At 46.3% G+C, this 23,614-nt stretch overlaps 1 protein-coding gene across 1 annotated transcript in view; it reads left to right on the top strand.

The window, feature by feature from the left end:
• Positions 1-23,614, top strand: part of NEGR1 (neuronal growth regulator 1) — a 2,122,935-nt gene that overhangs the window by 1,555,961 nt on the left and 543,360 nt on the right. The gene's annotated exons all lie outside the window — the stretch shown is intronic.

The following is a 23,614-nucleotide window of genomic DNA, read 5'->3' on the forward strand; positions in this document are numbered from 1 at the left end:
CATATACAAAATGTAGTGTGAACTGGCTTGTGGGACTGAGAGGAGTCACCCACATAATCTATTTTCTTCATTCCGGAGCGATGATGAATCAGAGTAACCGCACACAGCAGCCCCATGTGAAGCATCTGGGACACACTTAGCTTTATAAACAGAGAGTAAAGGCAGCATAGTAGTGTGGTCTTGGAGCTGCAGGAGGTTAAGTATTGCTCCTGCAGATTTCAACATCGTCAGACAAGCATTCCGGACCTGAATGCTCCAATTACCCAAATAGTCCAAAAAAATACCTAGCTATGTGAAACTTCTAACACCTGTAAAGGTATTACCACCAATAGGTAAATTCAAAATGTTAGTTTCACAGGGCTTGCTGAAGCTAATCACTAGTTCCAGTACACCCACAAAGATGCAAAGGACCCTATAGGTTTGCAAAGAGCATTCGGTGTTTGGGCCATAAGAACTGCGTCATCAATGTATAATAATGCTGTAGTGTGGATCTTTCCCTTCACTGAAACATTAACCAAGACATTGACAAGGCAGGGGATACGGTTATTGATATAAAGAGCAACTAATAACAGGGCCAGGATACAACCCTGGTGTACCCCCCGAGAAAGATCAAAAGAATCATTCAGTTCCCCCATAATGCCATATCGAAGTCTGCAGACAGTTTGATGTGAAGGGTATTTAGAAAACTTACCAAAGAGACTCCAACCCCCATATTCAACAAGAATAGCCACAACTTGGTTGGAATAACACAATCAAACGCAGCAGACAGTTCCATAAAGAGAATGTACTGTGGGCAGTGCCTACTGATGTTATACTTCCCCAAAATAAAATAGAAATTCAGGCACTGCTCCACTGTAACCAGCCCTAAACTGAAACTATACAAGCTGGTGTTAATGATTTCATTTTCTTTATATCAGAGTTTAAGACAAGAAAACACAACCCTGTCTAGAATCTTGACAGTACTGTCATTCAGTATAATGGGTCTATGGCACCTAGGCATATTTAGATTGCCCATATTCAAAATCAGCACGATCATTAAGCGAGACCAGGAGCTGAGTAACCTGTTGCTCAAAACATGTTAAACTTGTTGGTAAGCAGTGTGCCCCAGACCCAAGGTTTTCACTTAATCAGATTGATGGGCATACTATTGTGCCCGGGGTCTTGCCCCCTTCATTGAGATTCTGTCTGCTGCCCTCCCACCCTGAGGCAATTCTCAGACAAAACGGAGAGAGCATTGAGTTCCTGTCTGCCACATTCTAATCCCCAGGACCACTCCTCCTGCAGTCCAGCCACCAGAAGCAAACTTCCTTCCCTGATATGTGGATGGGGTCTACGGAGTCTGCGCTCAGCTGTTGAGGCTGCAGGCAATAAATGACTAAGGCAAAAAAAATCCAACTTTCTAAAAGTGGCATTTTTTGTAGTTTAATTTAAACCCAACTTCACCATCAGTTAGGATTTTTAATTTGTATTTCAGAAACACCAAACTCAGTTATATATTTCTATTTGGATATTACACTTAAAAAATGCAATAAGGTAATGCTAATGTTATTCTGTGCCATCTGGTAGAAAGCATCCTGCTATCATATCAGGCTCTACCAACATAGGCAGCATTAAAGTAAACATAAAGTAAAACAAAAACACTGGCACTGAAGGGAACAATCGTGTGTATGGATGTGCTCCTTGTGAAAAGGCTAAATACAGTCACTCAAAGTGAGGTTAGCCAGTGGCTGAAATAAGCAGACCCATTACCTCCTAGTGGACAGAAGCAAAATGTCAATGGCACAAGACAGACTAATGGATGAAGAGAGGTGTCTGAAAGCCCCTTTATCTAAGTATATTAAACATATCATTTTAGTACAATGAAAAGGTCTTAGCTAATGCAAGACCTAACAAGCATTGGTAAATGCATTAGGTTTCACCTATGTGATTAATAATATGATGTTTTTGTTGTAAGCTGTAGCTTGCTGAGTAGTTGTACAATATAACTTACAGCAAGTCTGTTAAAGTGTTATGACTTATTTATGTGGAAAAAGGCAATATATTGTCCTTTTACTAGTGGTATAGTGTGAGTACGTAATAGTAACTGTTTACAAAATGAAATGAAAGAGAGAAATAATAGAATTAATTGATGTAATTGCAATATTAGGTGTTTAGAGGAGTTCTGACAACGTTTGGACCAGATACCACTGCATCTGCTGCACCATTCAACTCATGCCCTAGTGCCTGTAAAATACCTGCATTTGTGACTGCTTGTTTAGTAGCAAGATATAGCAATAGTTGGGATTTAGGGGAGTTATGACAACTTTAGGCCCCTGTGCCACTGCACCTGCTGCACCATTTAAATGAAGAACGTTTCAACAGCAAGGTAACTGCAATTGTGACTGCCTGCATATTAGTAAAATTTAGCAATTTTAGTTGTCCTTGCTGCACCACTGAAATCAGGAGCCTGTTGTCTGCAAGGTAACTACTTGGTGCACCCAATCCCATTCCAGCCCCATGTGGCTGTTGAGCTTGACATAGCTGCACCTACTCCCCTAGAGATGGCATTATACAGGGCATATAACGCCCACCATGCCATTGACACAACAGAGACGTTGAGATGGACATGCGAAGGGCTGAGTGGGAGAGCCAAAACAGAGACACTATTTGCCCCCTCAATACCCCTGTCTAGAAACCCACAAATGCCCCCACTGGAAGATCAAGGTGCTATAGTAAGAGCACGGAAACTGGGTATCACTAAATATGCAGATCTATACCATGCAGATGTGTTTATCAAACCACCATCACCTACTGATACACCGCCTCCCAAGGTCTCAGATATACTGCTCTATCAGTGTATAAGTGTCACATTTCGTCAGATACACAGCACATTCCGAGGCCCCCCCAGTACTACAGACCCTAGAGCACATACTCACCACTGCTTCACCACACAGGTTAATCACAAGGCTATATACATATTTGCAAAAACACTGCCCAGCAACGGCACCACAACATAGAGAACAGTGAAACACTGAGCTCCACCCACAGACTACAGAAGAGCAATGACAATTTTGATGTACGCAACTCGAGCAACTGTCCCCCAAATACAAACACAGACTAATCCATTTCAAATTTATATATTGATAATACACTACACCTATACATCTGCACCGTATGGGCGCTCAAGCTAACACAGAGTGTTGGAGGTGCCACATGGATCAAGGAACCTTTCCAGTGCCCTCTGATTGCCACATATTGGCGCAAGATCTTTCACAAAATACGTGAGATAGTCATGACATGGATAGAACCCGTGCCCTTATTGGGGTCTGCTGGGGTTGTCAAAGATGCCCCAGTTGAAATCTGCATACTCCTGGCTATGCTGTTGTTATTAGCAAAGCGCATAGTCGCTATGAAATGGGGTAGATCAAACCCCCCCTTAATTAAGGATTGGATCCTGGATATTGAATTCTGTGAGGAATAACCTACCCCTCTGTGAGGGTGAATGACCAGGGAGAATCTGGCCCAGCCATATCGCCCACTCATTAGACAGACTAATAACCACTGCAGTGGAACAATACACTACCTTTCAAATGATCTCAACTCTATATACTACATGTCAGACCCCCTCACCTGCGGACTTGAAATGTCACCCCAGTCGCTTTTAAGAGTAGACACATACCCTATAAATCTAAATGGTCAATGTCAGCACTAAATGCATTAAAATACCATAAAATGGCTGCGCACCTTGGTATTGTCCTAATGTAACAGAATGTATGGAAACAGAAATGCCAATAAAGACAAGTAAAAAATAAAAGTATGAACCTTTAGAAACAGAGAGCAGAGTAAAAACGCATAAGAAAGAGGGCTAAAAGCACAAAAAGAGGCGAAAAAGGAGAAAAATGCTCTGAGAGAGAGCACTGAAAGCCTAGAACAGGCATGAGACAGACAGTGAGTGGGGAGTGAGTGAGAGAGAGGAGAGGAGAGAAGAGGCTACAGTCGGACTACAGAGGACTGAGGTTCCTCTAGGTGCAAGACCAAGTTTGAAAGGGCCTAGACTGGTTGGAAAGCCAGTCCCAGGTAAGTGCTATGGGAGCTGGGCCTGGGCGCCTCCTGCTTTCACACCTAATCAATAAGTAATCCATGAGCAAAAGGATCTATCACAAATATTTTTATCATTAATGTTGTGCATTCACAGTTCTAATTAGTAGGTTTGTCTTATATACAGATTTCATCTTAGTTTATATTGTCTTAGATAAATGTAATATAGGCATATGGCAAAACTCCACTACTCTGATAATTCTAAGAGTGACAAAAATCCAATTGGAGCTCCACTTCATATCCTTGAGGCAGAGTGTGTAGTTCCATTTGATAGCTACCTCCTGGTGTACTACTTACTACACGCTTGGTGATGATTTATGACAGACAGATTAAAAGGAGCATATTGGGATGCCACTGTTCATCTTCTTGTATTGTGATATTAAAAAATAGCCCTTATCTGTTAATGCACCAGAGTGTCTTGAGGTATTTTTTGTCCCAAAGAATCTCCAGTACTCTTCATGGCCCTGTTGTGACAGTATTAAAGTAGGTGTACCAATGCTGATGGCTACATTCCTCTGCCAGTGTATTGGGGGCTTGTCAGTACAAATGCCTTAATTAAAAATACTGCTTCCTAACCCCATAAGTGACAGACATGGAAGCATGTATGAGTAACCGTGCATCTTCCTAACACTCAGGCTATCTTGGACCATCATTTTGAAGGTGGTGTCTATATTAAAAGACTTCCAAAGTTAGTAGCTGGGTCTTCTTAGTGTATGTTGGCTAAGACTATAATTAACTTCCTCAGTCCTTCTTGATTCCCTCAATCTCCAATGATCAACATTGAGTGTCCTCCTCTGTCACAATATAACTTACCTAATGCAGTGCTTCTCCAGTCTCTTGTGGTGCACTACTTTGGTATCCTGCCTGCAAAGACCAACTAGAATGATTTAGACACTGTCCCCACATCTCCTTGAGCTGTGAAATTCCAGGAATTCCATACTTTCCTTCATTTATGCTACCAACGCTCAACTGGGTACCATTGATCTCTGCTGGCCTATCTATTGTTTAGAGTCCTTCCTTAGCTTGGAGTTTTTGCTCTTCAGACACTGTGCTGTGTAATGATGCAAAGCTTTGCCCCTCCTTTTACCAAGCTTTTGCCCTTGCCTGATAAGAAACATTATTCTGTGCCGAGGTGCGACTGTAGAGATTTTTACACCTCTCCTGGTGTAAGACATTTTTCAGTCCTGACAGGAAATACTGTCCCCTCACCTATGTGCTATTGATTATGCTGAATCTGTGTATTCTCTTTCAGGGGTCCCTTTTACATATTCTTGAGAGCAAGTGTTGCATCTTTCTAAGGGTTATACACTATTTTGTTAGCCTAATGGGTCTAAGTATATTTTGGATATTGACAGTGCACTGTGGCATTTCTAAAGCTGTGTCGACTATTGAAATAGTTGCAACCATCCAGTTCCAAATAACCAAAGGTTACAGGGACGTTATAGTTCGTTTCAGATTTCACTCATACAACACCAGTGAAATTAAGCAGTTAAAGGTACCTTACCAAACTATAACTAACGTACCTCCAATGCACTGTTTATTATCTCACATATTACATCACTCATGACATGGTTAGTAACATCACTGATGATATCACGGATGCCATCTCAATTGACATCACTGATGACATGAATGATGACATCATCCAGTGATTGTGACGGTTTTCTAAAAGATTTTATTCAAATCCCTTTGGGACCACCACCTCACAGGAGCTTATGCATTATTACATGGTGGGCCTTTTGGACCCCCCTGGGCCCCAGGGACCCGAAATTCCCGGGCCACATACCAATATGAAATGGGGGGCCTCCTAGGCCCCCATATGCCAGGGACCACGCCCCTCCCTGGGGCTTTGAAATTTGTAATGGGAATCTCAGGGACCCCCCCGGGCCCAGGGGACCACCACCTCCCCAGGGCCAACTTCAACAAGAAAGAAGGGTGTGCACATAGCTCCCCTCCTGGAGCCATTAATGGCCCGTGTGACCTCAACACCCAAGGGCTGGCTCCTGCTATGCCCCGGGGTGCCCACCCCAAGGACATAACTGTTTGCTGTTGCTAGGCGGGAGAAGCCACAGCAAATGCTGCACTTCCAGAAAGCGAGAGCATTAAAAATGCTCATGCTTGATGGAAGTGGAACAGAATTGCTGTCACACACAGGGAGCTGCCTTTCCATCAGCTCCCTGTGAGTGGAAGTAAAGCTGCTCCTCCAGGAAGCGGTGAGACAGCAGGGACCACGGGCGCCTTGAGGCTCCTACCATGGTCCCCAACAAATGTGAGTGGGTGCCATGTTTGGGACCAGGGCACCCACAATAGAGGTCAGGCGCCAGGGAATGGGTCCAAGGGCCAAAATCAGCCCAGAAGAGAGACCCTACGGCCCACCTCTCCTACTCTAAACAAATAAACAAATAAACATTTAATATAAAGGCTAGGGGATGGGATCCCCGGGGCTGTAATTGGCCCAAGGTTGGGGGCCATGCCACCCTCACAACTAATTAAAAAAAAACAGCCCCAGAAAGTCTCCAGAGGCCCAATCCCTTTCACCACCACTCTACAAATGTGCCTCCTGGTGCAATACTAGTTGGAGGATGAAGGCCCCAATGACTCCTGAGGGTCCTGGGGGGCAACTACCCCTCATGTTACCTCCAGTAAGTGCCACATAGCATGATTACTGAGATGTCAATGACGGCCCGCCACCTTTCTCCACCACTCTGCAAATGCACCTGCTGACACACCACGTGTTGGGGGATGAAATATTCTTGGATGCTGAGGGTCCATGGGGTCCTGGAACCCCTCCAGTTACCTCAAATAAGTCCTACACAGCAGGATTGCTGAGAGATCATTGGAGGCCCACCCCCTTTCTCCAACTCTCTACAAACACAACTACTAGTTACTAAATCATAGAAATTCACTTAAAAAACAAGCGTTACAGGGATGTTATAGTTAGGCTCAGATTTTACTCTTACAAAATCAGTGAAATTCAGCAGTTATAGTTACCTGAGCTAAATGTAACCTATGGCTCCGCAATGCACTGCTTATGACCTCACATATTACATCACTGTTGACATCTCAAATGACATCACTGATGACATCATCATCATCCCTGTAACTTTTGTTTTTTTTCAGTGAATTGATATATGTATATATTAACTACTGGTGGTTGGTTATAGTTAGGATGTAGTTTCCATTTATTCATTTGCCAATAACTTTGGCGTTGTTTGTTTTCAAAACTCGTTTGCCTCTCACTTCAGCAGCTGTCCTGAAAGTGTGTGTGTATACATATATATATATTTTAGGGTGAGAGGAGGTCTGCCACGCTATCATAAGGATGATGTCATGAGTGATATCATTTGAGATGTCATGAGTGATGTCATGAGTGATTTCACTGACTATGTTATGAGTGATGTAATATGTGACATCATCAGCAGTGCATTGCGGGCGCGCGAGTTATAGTTAGCTGAACTAACTATAACGGGGGAATTTCAATGGTTTGGCACGAGTGAAAGGTCCAGCTAAATATAACGCCCCTGAAACCTATGGTTTTGCCAGTGAATTTCGAAGGTTTTTTAAATGCTAATTCCTAACTATAACGTGCCTGAAACCTATGTTTTTTTTAGTGAATGTCAAAGGTTTATATATATATATATATATGAATATATATATACAAAAAGCGAATATGTATAGACTTGGTGGATGTATGCTGCTCTCAAAAGATTCTCACTTGAAAGTGACCATAGTGATCTAAAAGTGAGAGCAGGGCCAAAGGACATGGTTTCACCTTGATCAGAACATTAGTAATATTGTCTGTTTTATCTAAAACAGAAATACCAATAGCCTGTACAAAGAGTTACATATAGATTCACATAGTGGTTACATATTCAGTCCCAGCCAGGGAATTGAGGCACTCCTGCTCTTGGTAGCAGGATGGATTTCTGAATGTATCTCCAGTAGGGAGAAAAACAGACCCCTCTAACAATTAGCCATGTTGTCCACAAAGCACAACATGAAATGAGATGCAGTACACGCATCCAGCTTACTGACTTTCCCAATCATAGCCAGTTATAATTGAGTGAATGACCAGGACATTAGCCTTTATAGTACTAGGTACTCTCCAACCCACTTTTGCTCTTTAGGCCGTAGCTAGGCCTTTCATTATGACTAGGTTTTCCCTCGACTGCTCAGTCTTCATTGTGTCTTGTCATTGCTCATCTACCAGCCCTTTTTGGTGCTGGGTCGTAGTCAGAATAAATTACCACACCACAAGAGTTGTGAGACAGATACAGCTGGAATTCTATGACCTGCGGTCCTCCAGTCCCCCTTTAGGTGGCCTTGGGCTGCAATCGGTACTGTAGTCCTTTCAAATTTAGAGATGGGGTCACAGACAATCTGGAATTCTGATACCTGTACTTCTCCCATACCACTAGTCCTGGTATGCTGTAGTACTACATTACACTGTCAAAACATTGAAGTTATTCGTTTCAATTCTCAAACATTATGGATCCCTTAAAAATCTGAAATAATATAATAGATAATGCATAATTTATGTACTTTGTAACTTTTTTCATTTACAACATTTCGGATCAATCACAAAATATAAAATAAGCTCCGCTAGGCATTTCTTATATATTTTATATATTGTGTACTTCTTAAACGACTGCACTGCAGTATTCAGGCAACCTATTAGAATCGTTGATTTCATTTAATTACAATAGTCACTAACATCCAAATCTCATTGTGCTTATTGGAAAAAAACATTATATATAAGCCAGAAGCTGCTTCATATTAAAACGAGTAAGCTTTCCCTTGATGGCTATGGGACTGGGTAGTTTCAAAAATATGTGTTTATAGTAGATTGAGTGAAATCGACGTCAGGTTTCATAACAGTGAACATCAATACTGTTTTACTAACATAGGAAGTTTTATTTTAAACAGACTATCAAGTTTATGACTTCCAAATGATTAATGTTTCCTTAACCTTGAATTTCAGACTCACTTGCAGGGAAATAAAGACGTGTATGTGTGTTTGGAGTTCTCTTAATGTGCTTGCATTTGTCTCTTTTTTTATGTCAAATAAATGTTTTATGCACAGATAAACATTCTATTATCTATTTTGGATTTACGGCAGTAAATTAGTAATTACTGGGATGTTTTAATCTGTACTCTAAACAAAGTACTTGGAACTTTCCCTTTCAGGAAACATAAAATCTTTATGGGATTTTTATAAATGGTTTTATAGTCTATTATAAAGGAATCCATTAGGAATACCAGTGGGAAATCCAAGGTAACAGTAGAAAAATAATGACATTATTGCTCATACACCTTTAAAACATAGCCTTGGAGAAATTTAGAGGAACATTTTTTATTCTGAATGGAGCACTTAACAAACGAAATATTAATTCCTGATTTCCCGTTGTTTTAAATGTTGAGTCTTAATATTAGACATCCATTATGTACAGTTAAAAAAAATCTGTAATGCTGATCTAGGAAGCCCTGTTGTGCATTTGTGTCTCATGAGATGCTAGCAATGAACCGTTGATAGAGGAGGAGGTTTTTTAAATTCAGAGATGTGTCTTATAAAATGATGCTTTAAATAAATCAGCATCCAACGGGTAGCAAGTTCAACTTATAGGAAGGTTTCTCACAACTCCGGGTCAAGTCCAAGGTTGTTTCATCAGGAAGCAACTGGTTTACTGATTTTCTTCTAGGCAGCTACATTTCAGTCTGTCACCATGGCCGTCCAAATTCTCCAAGCTCAGGGCACAATTTAAATAGTAGGCAGGCACCCTTGTTCTTTGCCTGAAATATTTTGTCCTTGTTAGTTAGCAAGAGGCTAACCTCCTTAGTTATTAAAGCAGCCTCCAGTTTTAGGCTCACACTGTCAATGGTTCTTCACCAGATAATGAATATCAAACTTCTAAAGCACAAACTTAGCACAGAGGCGTCAAGGCAGTACAGGAGGGACTGTCATACAGAAATAATGTGACGCTCAAACTGATGTGTCTGTGAAGGGGGGACCCAGGGAGAGCTAGGCGCGAGCCGGTCTCTTCCTGGGTATGTTCGCGCGAGAGGCAGGACAACAGGTGGGGACTGATTAGGGGAGGAGATATAAGGGAGGCAGGCTGGCGGTTGGGAACTGCGTGGCGGGAAGCTAGAAGGGAGGTTTTGTTTTGCGGCGCGCGTGTGTTTCTTTTCCCTGGCTCCATGGAGGAAGCAGCGGAGGTTCGGCGGGCCGTGCAGATACTCTGCGAGGCAGGGCGTGAGGACCTGCTGCGGCCGGGTGTCCCGGCGGAGGCGTGGGTCGGAATGGCCCGCCCCCCTCGCAGGGCTGCGGAGGGTGTGTCCAGGGCGGTGATGGCGTGTCTGTCCCCAGGCCCGGCGGAGGAGGAAGACGGCGAGGCGGCCATGCCGGCGGAAGGGCCTATGCCTGTCCTGCCCCCCGCAGCTGTGGAGCCCCCGCCGTGCGCCCCGGGCGCCCTCCAGCAGGTATGTGCTTTACCGTTATTCAGTGCTGGTCCACGTGGGGCGCCCGGGGGGAGGCGGGGGCGTTCTGTGGGCCGGCTGGCTCAGCGCTCAGGCGGCCTTGCCCCGGGGAAGCCTGGGAAGCCACAGGCGGGTCCCAAACCTAAGCGGGGGCGGAGCCTGGATTTGCACGGGCACCCGCAGCCCCCTCTCCCTGCTGCAGAGCATGTAGACTCACTTACTCCAGTGCCCCCCCTGCCGGAGGGGGTTTCCCCGTACCTCTGGTTGAATGGGCAATGTTTCCTGCTCTCCCCCGCCACGCCGGTGCCTGGTCCTGCCCCCCCCCCCACACTTTTGGCCCCCCACCACTGGGCGGTGCGGATTTTGGGCCCCATACTGCCGCGCTGCCTGCATACTCCCCCACTGAGGCTCCTACCCATGCTTCTGTTTTAGTCCCTGTGGGTGCTGCACCTCGCACGCTGCCCCCCCCGGCCACCACGTCTTCGGCCCTCGGTGCGCCTGGCCACCATTCTGCCCCCCCCCCCGCCCTTGGCTCCTGGTGGGATGGGTTTGGTACTCAGGGGGGCGCCTCCGGTTTCTGGGCAAGCTCTGTTCCCGGTCCCTAGGGGTCGGCCAGGTGGCCTTCAGGGAGGTCCTGCGACTGGGTCGGGTGGTGCCAATGGTCTGGCGTCGGTGTGTCGTCCATCGGGGGGGGATTGCGAGTCCGCTCCAAGGGAGGATGGTTTTGCGACATCTTCCTTGTCTGGCTTGAGCGGCCGCAGTTTTCAATCTGCGCCTCCGGCTGGGCGGCTGTTGGCTGTTTCTACGGGCCCGGGAACTGTCCACACGGCTGTTTCCAGTGGTGGGCTTCCAGGGGAGTTATCTGGAGCGGATATCTCTTCTACAGCTTTCAGTGCACACAGCTTTCAGAACATTGACTGGCAGTTTTATGATGGGGGTATTGGTGATGGGGCTATGCCCAGTGGCAGTGCGCAAGTTGCATTTTCTGACGAAGCTTTCTGTGGGAATTTTCATGGTGATGATTTGGAAGAAGGGGAATTGAGAGACAAAGATGTTGGGCTTTTGGCAGCACGGGCCCTGGGGGGTGGGTTGGGGCAACCCACTGTTTCTCGTGTTTTGCAGGCGTCTCGTGCGGACCATGCAACAGTACGTGGGGCGGTGAGGTCTGGACCTTATCAAGGGGATCGTGTGGCTGTTCAATCACAGTCGGAGCAGTTGCCAAGAGGTAAGGATGGGTGGTGGTCTGTGTGGCAACCCAGGGAGAGTCTCCCTGTTAAGAGTACAAGATCTGTTGGTACGGGTGATGGGGTTGTTGTTGAGCGAGTCGCTCTGGCACCGAGGCTTGAGCGGCCGGTGATTTCGAATGTTTCTAATGTGCAAATTGCAAGGGATGTTTCTACAGCAGGGACTGGGGGGGCGGCTGCCACACATGTTACGGAGGATAGTATCCTACCTAAGAAACTGCCTTATTCTGGGGTGGGGATGCCTTTGGGGTCCCATTTGTCCGAAAAAACAAAGAATCTCATATGGTCTGGTGCATTTGTGGATGTTTTTCGGCTTCTACATAGAGATGTCCAAGCTAAAGAAGGGTCAAAGGAGGAGGAATTAGAATTGGCTCGGAGGCCTCGTGTTCCGAAGTCGATAGAGAATTGGACTTCGGCCTTTCTTATCTATGCCAGCGTTTATTGCCAACGTCATCCGGGCAAGGCGATAGACATGTTTAAATATGCCGATGTCATTCGCAAAGCTCACAGTTATTTTGGAGGCTTTGCCTGGTTGTCCTATGATGACGAATTCAGGGCGCGCATGAGTGCTTTTCCTGAGCGTTCGTGGGGTGAGGTTGATTCCGAATTGTGGCTACAGTGGATGGCATCGGCTCACCCGCCTGCTACGACCCACACGGCTAGCGGGCAGCCAGTGTATTATCGGCCCTTTCCAGCTCGCCCCGCTCAGTCTGGGGCGGGGGTTTGGGGCAGAGGTCAATCATCCTCCTCTGGCACATGCTGGCATTTTAACAGGGGTTCCTGTAACCGACCAGCTTGCAGGTATAAGCATGAGTGTTCACAGTGTGGGGGAAAGCATGCGCTCACCCAGTGTTTTCCCGGCCAGCGCTTTGGTGATCAAGGACGGGGTTCAGGGGGTAGGGGACAGCCTCAGCACGCTGTTTACAAGGGCTCCTACTCCTATTAAGCAAGATGTTCTGGATCTCTGGTTGGTGGAGTATCCTGATTTTGAGGCTGCTAAGATTTTGTCTTGGGGTTTCAGGATTGGGTTTCGGATTGGGTATCAGGGACCCAGGGTGGGTAGGTGGTCTGACAATTTGAAGTCTGCGAAAGAGAGTCCCCATGTTGTACGGAAAAAGCTGGATGCCGAGCTTGCAGCGGGTCGGATTGCTGGTCCTTTCTTGAATTGTCCTCTTCCTGACTTGATCGTCTCGCCTCTGGGTGTGGTACCCAAGAAGGCGGAGGGGGAGTTTCGCCTTATCCATCACCTGTCATGGCCCGAGGGTGCATCCATTAACGATTTTATTGATCCGGCTGACTCAACTGTCAATTATGCTTCAGTGGACGATGCCTTACGGCTCGTGCGCACGGCTGGTGTTGGGGCTTTGCTGGCAAAGAGCGACATTCAGTCGGCTTTCCGGCTATTGCCCATCCATCCTTGGGATTTCAGTCTTCTGGGAATGCATTTTGATGGTAGTTTCTACGTTGATAGGGTGTTGCCCATGGGCTGTTCAGTGTCATGCTCCCTTTTCGAGACATTCAGTACATTTCTGCAGTGGCGCTTCACTTTTGTCAGTGGCCACGTCCTGGTCTGTCATTACCTTGATGATTTTCTTTTCATTGGTGAGGGTCACTCTGGGCAGTGTCAGTCGGCTTTGAACATCTTTCAGGCTCTGGCGGAGGAATTGGGCGTTCCATTGGCGCCGGATAAGACAGAAGGTCCCTGTACATCCCTGACTTTCTTAGGGATTGAAATTGATACCTTGTCTATGGTGGCGAGATTGCCTGCGGCTAAAGTGCGGGAAATGTCTGCCTTCATACATCTGGTGTTGGGGGAGCGGAAAGTTGTTTTGAGGACCGTCCAGAAGCTTTTGGGGTACCTCAATTTTGCTTGCCGGGTTGTTCGGGCAGGCAGGACGTTCTGTAGACGTCTGGGTTTTTCAATGTCCGGCGCAAGCCTTCCCCATCATCGGGTGCGCATTACCACCGCTGTGCGTGCCGATTTGACTGTCTGGCTTCGTTTCCTGCAGGAGTTCAATGGCGTGTCCTTGTTTTTTGCGGATGAGGACATGGTGTGGCAAGTCCAGTTGTTCACGGATGCGTCGGGAGCTCACGGATTCGGTGTATTTTGGGAAGGTCGATGGTGCGCGGCCGGCTGGCCGGTGCATTGGAAGGAACAAGGTCGCAGCATAGCGTTTCTGGAGCTTTTCCCGCTGCTGGTTGCTTTGTATCTCTGGGGGGCGGAGTTTCAGAATCGCTCCGTCTTGTTTCATGTGGACAATATGGCAGTAGTCCACCTTGTCAATCACCAGAAGGCTCGTGACTTGCGTGTTTTGCGGCTCCTGCGCGCATTCATGCTGCGGTGTCTGCAATTAAATATTGTCTTTAAAGCACGGCATGTTCCTGGTACTTCTAATTGCATCGCTGACTCTTTGTCTCGCTTTCAGTGGTCCGAATTCCGCAAATTGGCTCCTGGGGCGGACCTGGAACCAACGGCGATCCCACAGTACGTATGGGACCTGGGGGATTGAGGGTACACCAATTGGTCGAAAATTCAGTGGCTGACTCCACAAGGCGGGGTTATGTGAAGGCCTGGCATGAGTTTCTGCAGTTTGGTAAGGATTTGACGGGGCCAATCAGGGCCGGGTTATCAGATGAACAATGCATCTTACAGTTTGTTTTACATTTGGCGGACAAGGGCCTATCGCCCACAGCCATTTCTGGCAAGTTGGCTGGGGTTTCTTTTTATGGGCAGCTTTGGTGGGGGAGGGATCCTGTTGGGGGGGTGTTGGTTCGTAAAGTGTTGAAAGGTTTGACTAGGCTTCGGGCTGGTGGTCAACAGCTCCGGCAGCCGGTGACTTTTGATTTGCTCCAGTTGATGTTGACGGAATTGGAGGTGTGTTGCCATGATGCTTTTGAGTGTGCCAAATTTCGTTTATGTTTTGTTTGGTTGTTCTTTGGGGCATTTCGGGCATCAGAGTTGTTGGGGCTGCGGGGTAGGGTGGGTATGACCAGCAGTGAGGTGGTGTTGGAAAGTGACAGAGTGCGGCTGTGGCTGCGGGCGTCCAAAACCGACCAGATGGGGAGGGGTAAGTGGGTGTTCCTGGGCAGGAGTGGTGTCTCTGCATGTTGCCCGGTAGGAGAATGGGAAGTTTTTGTGTCCTCCCAGCATTTTTTCCAGGGGCCCGTTTTTTGTCATGCTGATGGTAGTCCCATAGTTGCATCTCAATTGTTGGCTGTATTACGCAAGGTTTTGTTGCGCCTGGGGAGGGATCCTGTTCAATTTGGTACCCATTCATTTAGAATCGGTGCGGCGACGGAGGCCGCTAGGTTGGGGTGGGATTGGTCACAAATTCGTCGTATTGGACGGTGGCGTTCCAAGTGCTGTGAAAAATATGTGAGAAAATAGTACATTTTTTGCTTGCCTAACATTTCTTTTTCTCCTAGGTCCTTGGCCCTCAGTCGCCGGATCCAAAAGACGGGTGTGGATATTGGGGCACTCTTTTGTTAAACGGGCAGCTTTAGCCGCTGCCAGTCAGCTTTGTGGGAGATCACTTGGTTTAAACAGCATGACGCACGAAGTCTCCTGGCATGGAACGGGGGGTATGCGCTGGGGTGGGCTTTTTCCCGCCTTGGCTGCTTTGGTTTCACAGTGTTTGGGGGGCCCTCCGGATCTCCTGGTGCTGCATTTGGGCGAAAATGACTTAGTTTCACTCTCTGGTTTGACTTTGTTGAAATTAATGAAGCAAGACCTGGAAATCATCAAGACCACATGGGTGAGCACCATGCTGATATGGACTGAGTTTGTGCCTCGTTTGCAATGGCGTGGGGCAAGGAACCATTCCGCCCTGGAAAAGGCTCGACGGAAAGTTAATAGAACAATGCGACTTTTTTGTCACTATTTGGGTATCTACAGTTTGGATCATTACCATTTAAAAGTCTCGGAACAGCATTTATTCTGTGAGGATGGTGTACATCTGTCTTCATTGGGCATTTCTTTTTACCTTTTGGAGCTCAGGGAGTTGATTAGCAAAGTTCTTCAGGTGCAGTTGTGGTGTGCTCCTTCCTTTCCAATTTTAGGTGGGGCAGGAAAACGCTAAAGGTTTTCCTGGGTGGCGGGTTTTTGCTAGTGGGGTGGGCAGCCTGGAGCGGGTTGGCCATCCTGAAGGGTAGCTCTTTGGGTAGTACTAGGGGTAGTAGGCAAGAGTTAGTTCGGGGTTTTGGGATTTAGGTTTCGTAGGCTCACTGTAGAGTTGAATTATGGTAAATAAATAAATAATGAATGTGTTTACGAAATTTATGATGCACCTGTCTTAAAATAAAGTGGCCTTTCTTGCTCCTAAAGAGGTGTGGACAGTGAATTCTTGCGCGAGGGGGGACCCAGGGAGAGCTAGGCGCGAGCCGGTCTCTTCCTGGGTATGTTCGCGCGAGAGGCAGGACAACAGGTGGGGACTGATTAGGGGAGGAGATATAAGGGAGGCAGGCTGGCGGTTGGGAACTGCGTGGCGGGAAGCTAGAAGGGAGGTTTTGTTTTGCCCCACCCACCCTCCCTCTTTTTTTATTTTATTTTCTGGGTTTTTATTTTTGCGGTGCTCTAGGTGCTGCTTTGTTTTGTAGGTTTGCCACTGTTAGGGCAGGTGTCTTTGTTCTTTTAGGAGGCGGGTTTTTGCTAGTGGGGTGGGCAGCCTGGAGCGGGTTGGCCATCCTGAAGGGTAGCTCTTTGGGTAGTACTAGGGGTAGTAGGCAAGAGTTAGTTCGGGGTTTTGGGATTTAGGTTTCGTAGGCTCACTGTAGAGTTGAATTATGGTAAATAAATAAATAATGAATGTGTTTACGAAATTTATGATGCACCTGTCTTAAAATAAAGTGGCCTTTCTTGCTCCTAAAGAGGTGTGGACAGTGAATTCTTGCGCGAGAGCCAAGTCTTCAGAGCCTTGCAGAAGAGATAGTGAGACGCTTGTCCATAGAGATCGCCAGGGAGGGAGTTCCATACCCTGGCAGCAGCAATGGAAGACGCCCTACCTCCCCATCTAGACTTCTTGAACCTTGGGACTGTCAGCAGATTTTTACTAGCTGATCTAAGCTGCTTGGTAGGAACATAGCGCTGGAACAGCGCTTTGATAGATACACATCCTTCCAGCAAGCAGACAGTCTTCTCTTCTTTTCTCCTGCAATAAGTCCTCTTACAAAAGAAACGTTATAGCAGTTTTTTTAGTGAGCCCAAGATGTGATTGGCAACAGTCCCTGAGTGAATCCAGCCAGAGTTCCCACACATTCTGAATCTAAGCTATACTACAGTGTGACCCAGTTCCTGCCCCACAAAATTGCCTTTATTGTAAAAAGATTCTGCCAATGCTTTCTGAAATATTTGCTCTAATTTATGCTTAGATTTCTCCCTGGGTATCACAATTCCCTCAAGGTCAACCTACTGCTGTTTCCAACTAGTCAAAGAATATCTGAAACCCGCTTGGGCCTATCTGCTCTTAGTCTTTTGGGAGAAGGGCTCCTCTAATTCTTTAATGGCCCTTGCCTGATAGTAAAGACGTATCAGGGAATATGGTGACAGGCAAACATATGAATGATTTGGCATTCATTATTCTGGGAATTCCTTGAGGTTTGTCAGCTGACCACCCAGCTAAGGGTTGATGAGGTGTGAAAAACTGCAATTACCTTGGAGCCACACCAGCAGAGCAAGTAAGAGGAACTGAAGCAACCATCTAAGTGGTAGATTTACTAACATTTTGCGCTGGGTTAGCGGCACAAAAGTGAAGCTAACCAGCACAAGATTTTTTTTTATTTATTTACTTTTCAGGTCAAAACTTGCTTTGCACTGGAAAGTACACTGAAAGTAGCATGAAGCATTTCTTTGCATTACTACCACCCTTGCCTTCAGATGCAAAATCTCATTGATAAACAATTGCAGACAGGGTTTAGTGCCAAACATAACGCCACTTCAAAGGAAGCGTTAAAAGGAGAAATGTTTTGATTTCTCCTTTCTTTTCTTATTTTTCATGTGTTCTGCACTGTGCAGCACACATGCAAAGTGAGAAAAGTGTTTACACATGTCTAGGGCATAGTATTTATTAAATGAAGGGTACTCTTCCTGTACAAAACCTCTGCTTGTTTCAGGCTCCCACTCTATTACTATGGCACTAAGGTTTGTGCCTGGCTCATGGCAGCTGAAAGCAATGCCAGCACTAGGGAAAGAGGAGGAGAGAGCCATATCTCTATGGATATGGCGCTCTCCTTTGCCCTCTCTGTAAACTCAATGCAGCACAACCTCTTTGGGTGCTGAGCTGCGCGCCTTTTTAAAATCTGGCCCTAGCCCTGATCAAACATTTAGGTAGGTATATTGACTATTCCTAACAACTCAGTTTAGGACTAAGGGGAAATAACCATCGAAGGAATACTGTGTTTTATTTTGCTTTATGACTTGTAGGGTGAAAAAATTATGATTTTTTTTTTTACTTTAGAAGTTAACACAAATTGGTCTTAAACAAAAACACGCATTAAGGCCCAGATGGACAACCATTTTGCATGTGCAAAACCAGTTGCAAAACGATTTGCGCATGCAAAAATGGCTGTACGCAATGTAGCAAAGGCTCTCGCAAAATACAAAATTGCGATGCAAATGAATAGCGACTCGCAAAAAATGAAACATCTTTTTGCATTCCCAAAATTGCTACTTCCTAATTGCGAGTCGCTCAATATAATGTACAGAGCAGTTGCCAATATTGATTATGCACAATTAGGCCCATTTGTGCATGCAATTTTGCACTTACCACAACCTGGTGGTAAACAGGCCCACCCTATAATACTAGTCCCTGAATGCATCAGAAATCTTTCCATAATGGCTGCCCTGTATGTGATAGCGAGGATGATGCAGAGACTGGCTGCCCAGCAGAGGAGGCGTAGACAGGAGAGGATATTCAGAGTCAGGCTAACATTGCTTGAGTAGACAGAGGAAGAGATTCATGACCAGTACAGGCTGAGTAGCACTGTCAGCCTAGACCTCATAGACACCTTGAAGTCACAACTGGAAAGCAGAACCCTACGCAGCAATGCAATCCCCACTCACGGGAAGGTGTTGTGCTCCCTACACCTCTTGCCCACTATTAGCTACTAGGATGTCATTGCTGTGACCGGAGGAGTGTTACAGAGTGCGCTTTCACGTTTCTCACAATTTCCCAAATGCCATGCTACACCACATCCATCCACACCTGCCATGGGATGATGTGGAACTTGAAAATACAAAACTGGAATTTTACAGATTAGCAAGGCTTCCACAGGTTATCAGGTGCATAGATGGGATCCATGTGCCCATATGCCCCCATCCCACATAGAATACATATTCCGTAATAGGAAAAGCACACATTCCCTCAACAACCAAGTTGTCTGTGACTCCAAAAATATCATCACAGACCTTTTTACCAAATATCTTTGAAGCACCCATGACTCATACATTTTCAGACATGGTGGCATATACCAGAAATTAGAAAGAAGTGACTTTCATGAAGGATACCTACTAGGTACAGATCTTTCCGGTCCCCAGAGAAATGTATTTGCAATTTTCTGTCTGTATGCATGTTGTCTCATCATCATATATCTTTCACCAGGTGACAGTGTATATGCCCTGCGCACGCCCATGGATCCTCACACCGTACTTGTCTCCCAAAAATGCGCGTGAAAGGCAGTACAACAGCACACATAGTTGCACCACATTATGACCATGATTGAACACACATTTTGCATCCTAAAATTGCGCTTCAGATGCCTCAATAAGAGTGGCGGAGCACTGCAGTATGCACCTGAGACTGTCTGCAAAATAGTGGCAAATTCACATAAGGAGCTCAGAGGGAGTAAGGAAAGGGTCGCCCTCCACTCAAAACATGTCATACAACAAAAGACCCAATCCTAAGGCGTCAAAACATGTCAGTGACTCCACGAAGGGGCAGTCAATATATACTGCTACCTATCGCACTCTTATATATTTTATAAGGAGATATGCACTGCACTGCCGCCCACGTTAAAAGCCCCGCCTGATCTCCCCGACAGCGCCACAGAACAAACCACAATCGTGACCTAAATATGTTAGTCACAAGTGTCCACACAGTCGTGTTGGACTAAATTCTCCTTGGAAAAAATGTGTGAGAAAACAAGTGACACCTCACGGAAACACCACCAAAGGGGTAACTGGTATGCAATTTCCAGACAGGCCCCTGTCTCATCATCGGTCGTCACTTGCTTCTCAAAGAAAAAGAAGAAAGAAAAGAAGTGTCCAAAACACACAAACTAAATTGTGAAAAACAGTGGACAGCAGTGGTATCTGCTAGTGACAAACACATAACATACAAAAGTGCATAAAAACCAGCATAACCAACCCTCAACCAACTTTATTTATAGGGAAAGTATTATGCTGTAGTGTTAAAAAGGTTGGTAGCTATTATTGTCTACCATTACCTAGTACCAGTGCCGACATGTTTCACTGCTGTAACACTTTAAGCAGTTTCATCAGGGCTGCACTCATATGCCACCACTCCACTTTTGGACACTAGTTCTGTGTTTGCTGTCAACGGAGAAAAGGCGAGGAAAAAGGTATTTAAAATCATGTGAACCAATTGTTTGCAATCTGTATGTGAACCAAATGAAACACAAGACAAAGCAACTGCTATTACCCAGAGTCAGCCAAAGTTAGTCATACCAGCCGCTCCGGGGTTGAAAAGGTATCAGGGTGCTCCAATCGTGAGCTATCACCTCAGCTTATCTTTAAGTTTCCTATTTGGAAACAAATTTCGCGTTTGTAAAATCAATCAGCCCAAAGTTGCAATCTTATCATTGTGTGGAACACAAATCTTAAGTGGTTGACCCCGGTGTTTAACGTTCTATGTACTGCAACCCACACATTCAGCTCCTCAAACGGGGGCTGCTCACAGACAGTCATTGTGATCGTGCCACACAAGGCAGGATACAAACACCAAGAAACACCACACGCTGCAAACACCAAATGGATAAGTTGCTTCAATTCGCCGTGTGTATCTGGCCACACCCGTCTCCCTTATTACTCGTACAGGTGCCCATGTACTGCACCATCTGTATCCTCGGGATGGTCAAGCCACTAACAAAACTCCCCACTCACCGATTGTCAGTCATGCCCCCCGTATCGGTACCAGAATGGCACCGGGCTTCTTTACCGTCTCCTCACCATAAAACCGCAGGGTAGGCGCTTTTCCTCCACCTCAACTTTGTGCGGACCGGGCGCGCCGGGGAAATAGCTTCCGGAAGTCACAAACCCTGCGCTACTATCCTGTGACTCGGAAGTCGACCATGGCGGCCATCTTGAACTAGTAAAAACCCCGAACCCCAAAATAGTGGCAACAGGTGTCATGCTTCACAACATGGCCTGCGTGGGTGGATTGCCCATGGATGTGTCTAACTCAGAATCTGAGGATGAGTACCCAGGCCCCACAGCAAAGGGGTGGTAGCTCTGCAGTAGAGGGGAGAAGGCACAGGGATCAGATAGCTAACAATTATTTTTAAAGGTACATCCAAAGTAATTACCCCCTACCCTCTATATAAGCCAAGACAAATTGTGACTTTCAATTGGTGCTTTATTGTGCAAGCTTGCACAAACAAAATCAGGACAACCTGTCCATCTCCAAATGTAGCCCTTAACTAAAAAGTAACCTCATTTCGGTTACATCACCTTAATTTAGTAATAATATGGGGCCCAACAATAGTGCAGTGACTCTACACAAATCACTTTCTACCCCTCCGTCCAGCCTGCCCAGAACTGCCATCCTCAATCCCAGCCTGGCGGCTGCTGCTCTGACACATTACAGGTGTTTCTATAGCTGAGACTCTACTGCAGCTTGACACCTCACTGTCTGCACCTTACCCTATGTAGCCACCCCCCCACTGACAAACATATTGGTTTGCAGTGTTTCCACTGCTGCTGTGATTTGTTGAATGCCCCATGTTAGAAATGGGGGTCTCTAGTTGGCGGAGGTAGGTACCTTTGTTCAAAAAGGGACCCATGCTTCTAGTCAGGGTAAGGGTGATACGCACTCTAGATAACCCCTGCTCCCCCCCCTTGGTAGCTTGGCATGAGCAGACAAGATTATCCCAAAGGCAATGTGTAAAGTATTTGTACCAACACTCACAGTAACACAATGAAACACCACAAATGGACATCACACCAGTTTAGAAAAATAAAGTATCTTTATCTAAACTTGACAAGACCAAAATGACAAAAATCCAACATACAGATATTCAGAAAAATGTCTTTCAAAAGGATAGTGCAAAAATAAGCTGGTAGAAATCAAATAGCACCAAGTGGGGCTATTGCGATGTCATGGACGCAAGAAATCCAAAGTACGTCGCTGACCATGAGGATTGCGGCATTGGACACAGAGTCACACAGACCCCCAAACAAAAAGGACCTTGGAAACGAAGTCGTTGACGAGGCACAGCGTCGAAGATGGCCGATGTCGGCTCCGTTGGCGATGCGACGTCGGAAAGCTTGTAGAGTCGCCCTCGGCGGTTATCAGCGCCACGATAACAGGATGTAGGCGCTTGTGATGACGGAGTTGATGCGAGTGCTAGCGTCAAGCACAGCTGATCATTGACAGCGTCTGCGGGCACGATAGGGTGTCGGGGTTGCGGAGCAGGCTGGGTGATGCGTTGTTCACTCTATGAATGGCTCCCCGGACCTCGATGCAGGTTGCGGCATCACAGCAGCATCGTTGACGGTGTTGGAAACAGAGTTATTTGCTTCTCCTGTGTTTCTCCCAGCTCCCAACAGCAGGAACAGCCTTCAGAGGCTCACAACTGGCACAGGCACCTCAAGGCAGGTTAGAATTCACAACAGCAGAGTTCAGGGGAGCTGTAGGTGAAGTCTTTGTATCCCTGAGACTTCTGAACAGGAGGCCAGTTCAATTCCATCCCCTGGAGATCACATTCAAGCAGGGGACATAGCACACAGCAAAGTCCTTCTCCTTTCCTTGGTAGAAACAGCAACTGCAGGCCAACCCCAGACACACAGCAAGGGCAATACTTCTCCTCAGTCTCTCCAGCTCTTCTCCTTGGCAAAGGTTCCTCTTGAACTCCAGGAATGATCTAAAGTCTGGGGTTTTCGGTCTGATACTTATATCCCAAAATAGCTTTGTTCTCTTTGTGCAAGGGGCTCTGAGCCCAGTTCAAACAAATTCTGGGGACTCCCTGCCATGGGGCGGAGCTAGCATTGTGGAAGGCAGGCACAGCCATAGTCAGGTACAGGTGCTACTCCTCCTATCACTCCAAGTGCAGATCAGGCCTATTCATCCTAGTGCTGACTCATCCAGACTCCTGGAGTCACTGCAACTACCCGGTCCCTGTCACTCCAAAGCCAGACAGTCAATCCACAAACAGGCAGAGGCATACAGGAAGGTTGAACAAGACACAATGTAAAAATAAATTCTGAGATCAGGGGTACTAAGCACCATTTTTCTATCTTATCCCTATGGGAAGATATGCTTGTAAAATGTTACAAAGCATTCCCTATTCTGTCCTATGGGCAAGATAGCCTTTCAACAGTGAAAAACAAAATTGGCAGTATTTTATTATCGGGACATGTTACACACAACAGTACATGTCCTATCTTTCACATACACTGCACCCTGCCCCGGGGGGTACCTTGGGCCTATCATAGGAGCGTCCAATATGTAAGAAAAGGGAAGGGTAAGGCCTGGCAAGTGAGTATACTTGCCAAGTCAACATGGCAGTTAACTAACTGCTCACAGGCACTGCAGTGGCAGGCCTGAGACCTCTCTTCAGGGCTACTTATGTGGGTGGCACAATCAGTG

This window comes from Lissotriton helveticus, chromosome 1_2 (assembly GCF_964261635.1).
Source record: "Lissotriton helveticus chromosome 1_2, aLisHel1.1, whole genome shotgun sequence".
Taxonomy (NCBI): domain Eukaryota; kingdom Metazoa; phylum Chordata; class Amphibia; order Caudata; family Salamandridae; genus Lissotriton; species Lissotriton helveticus.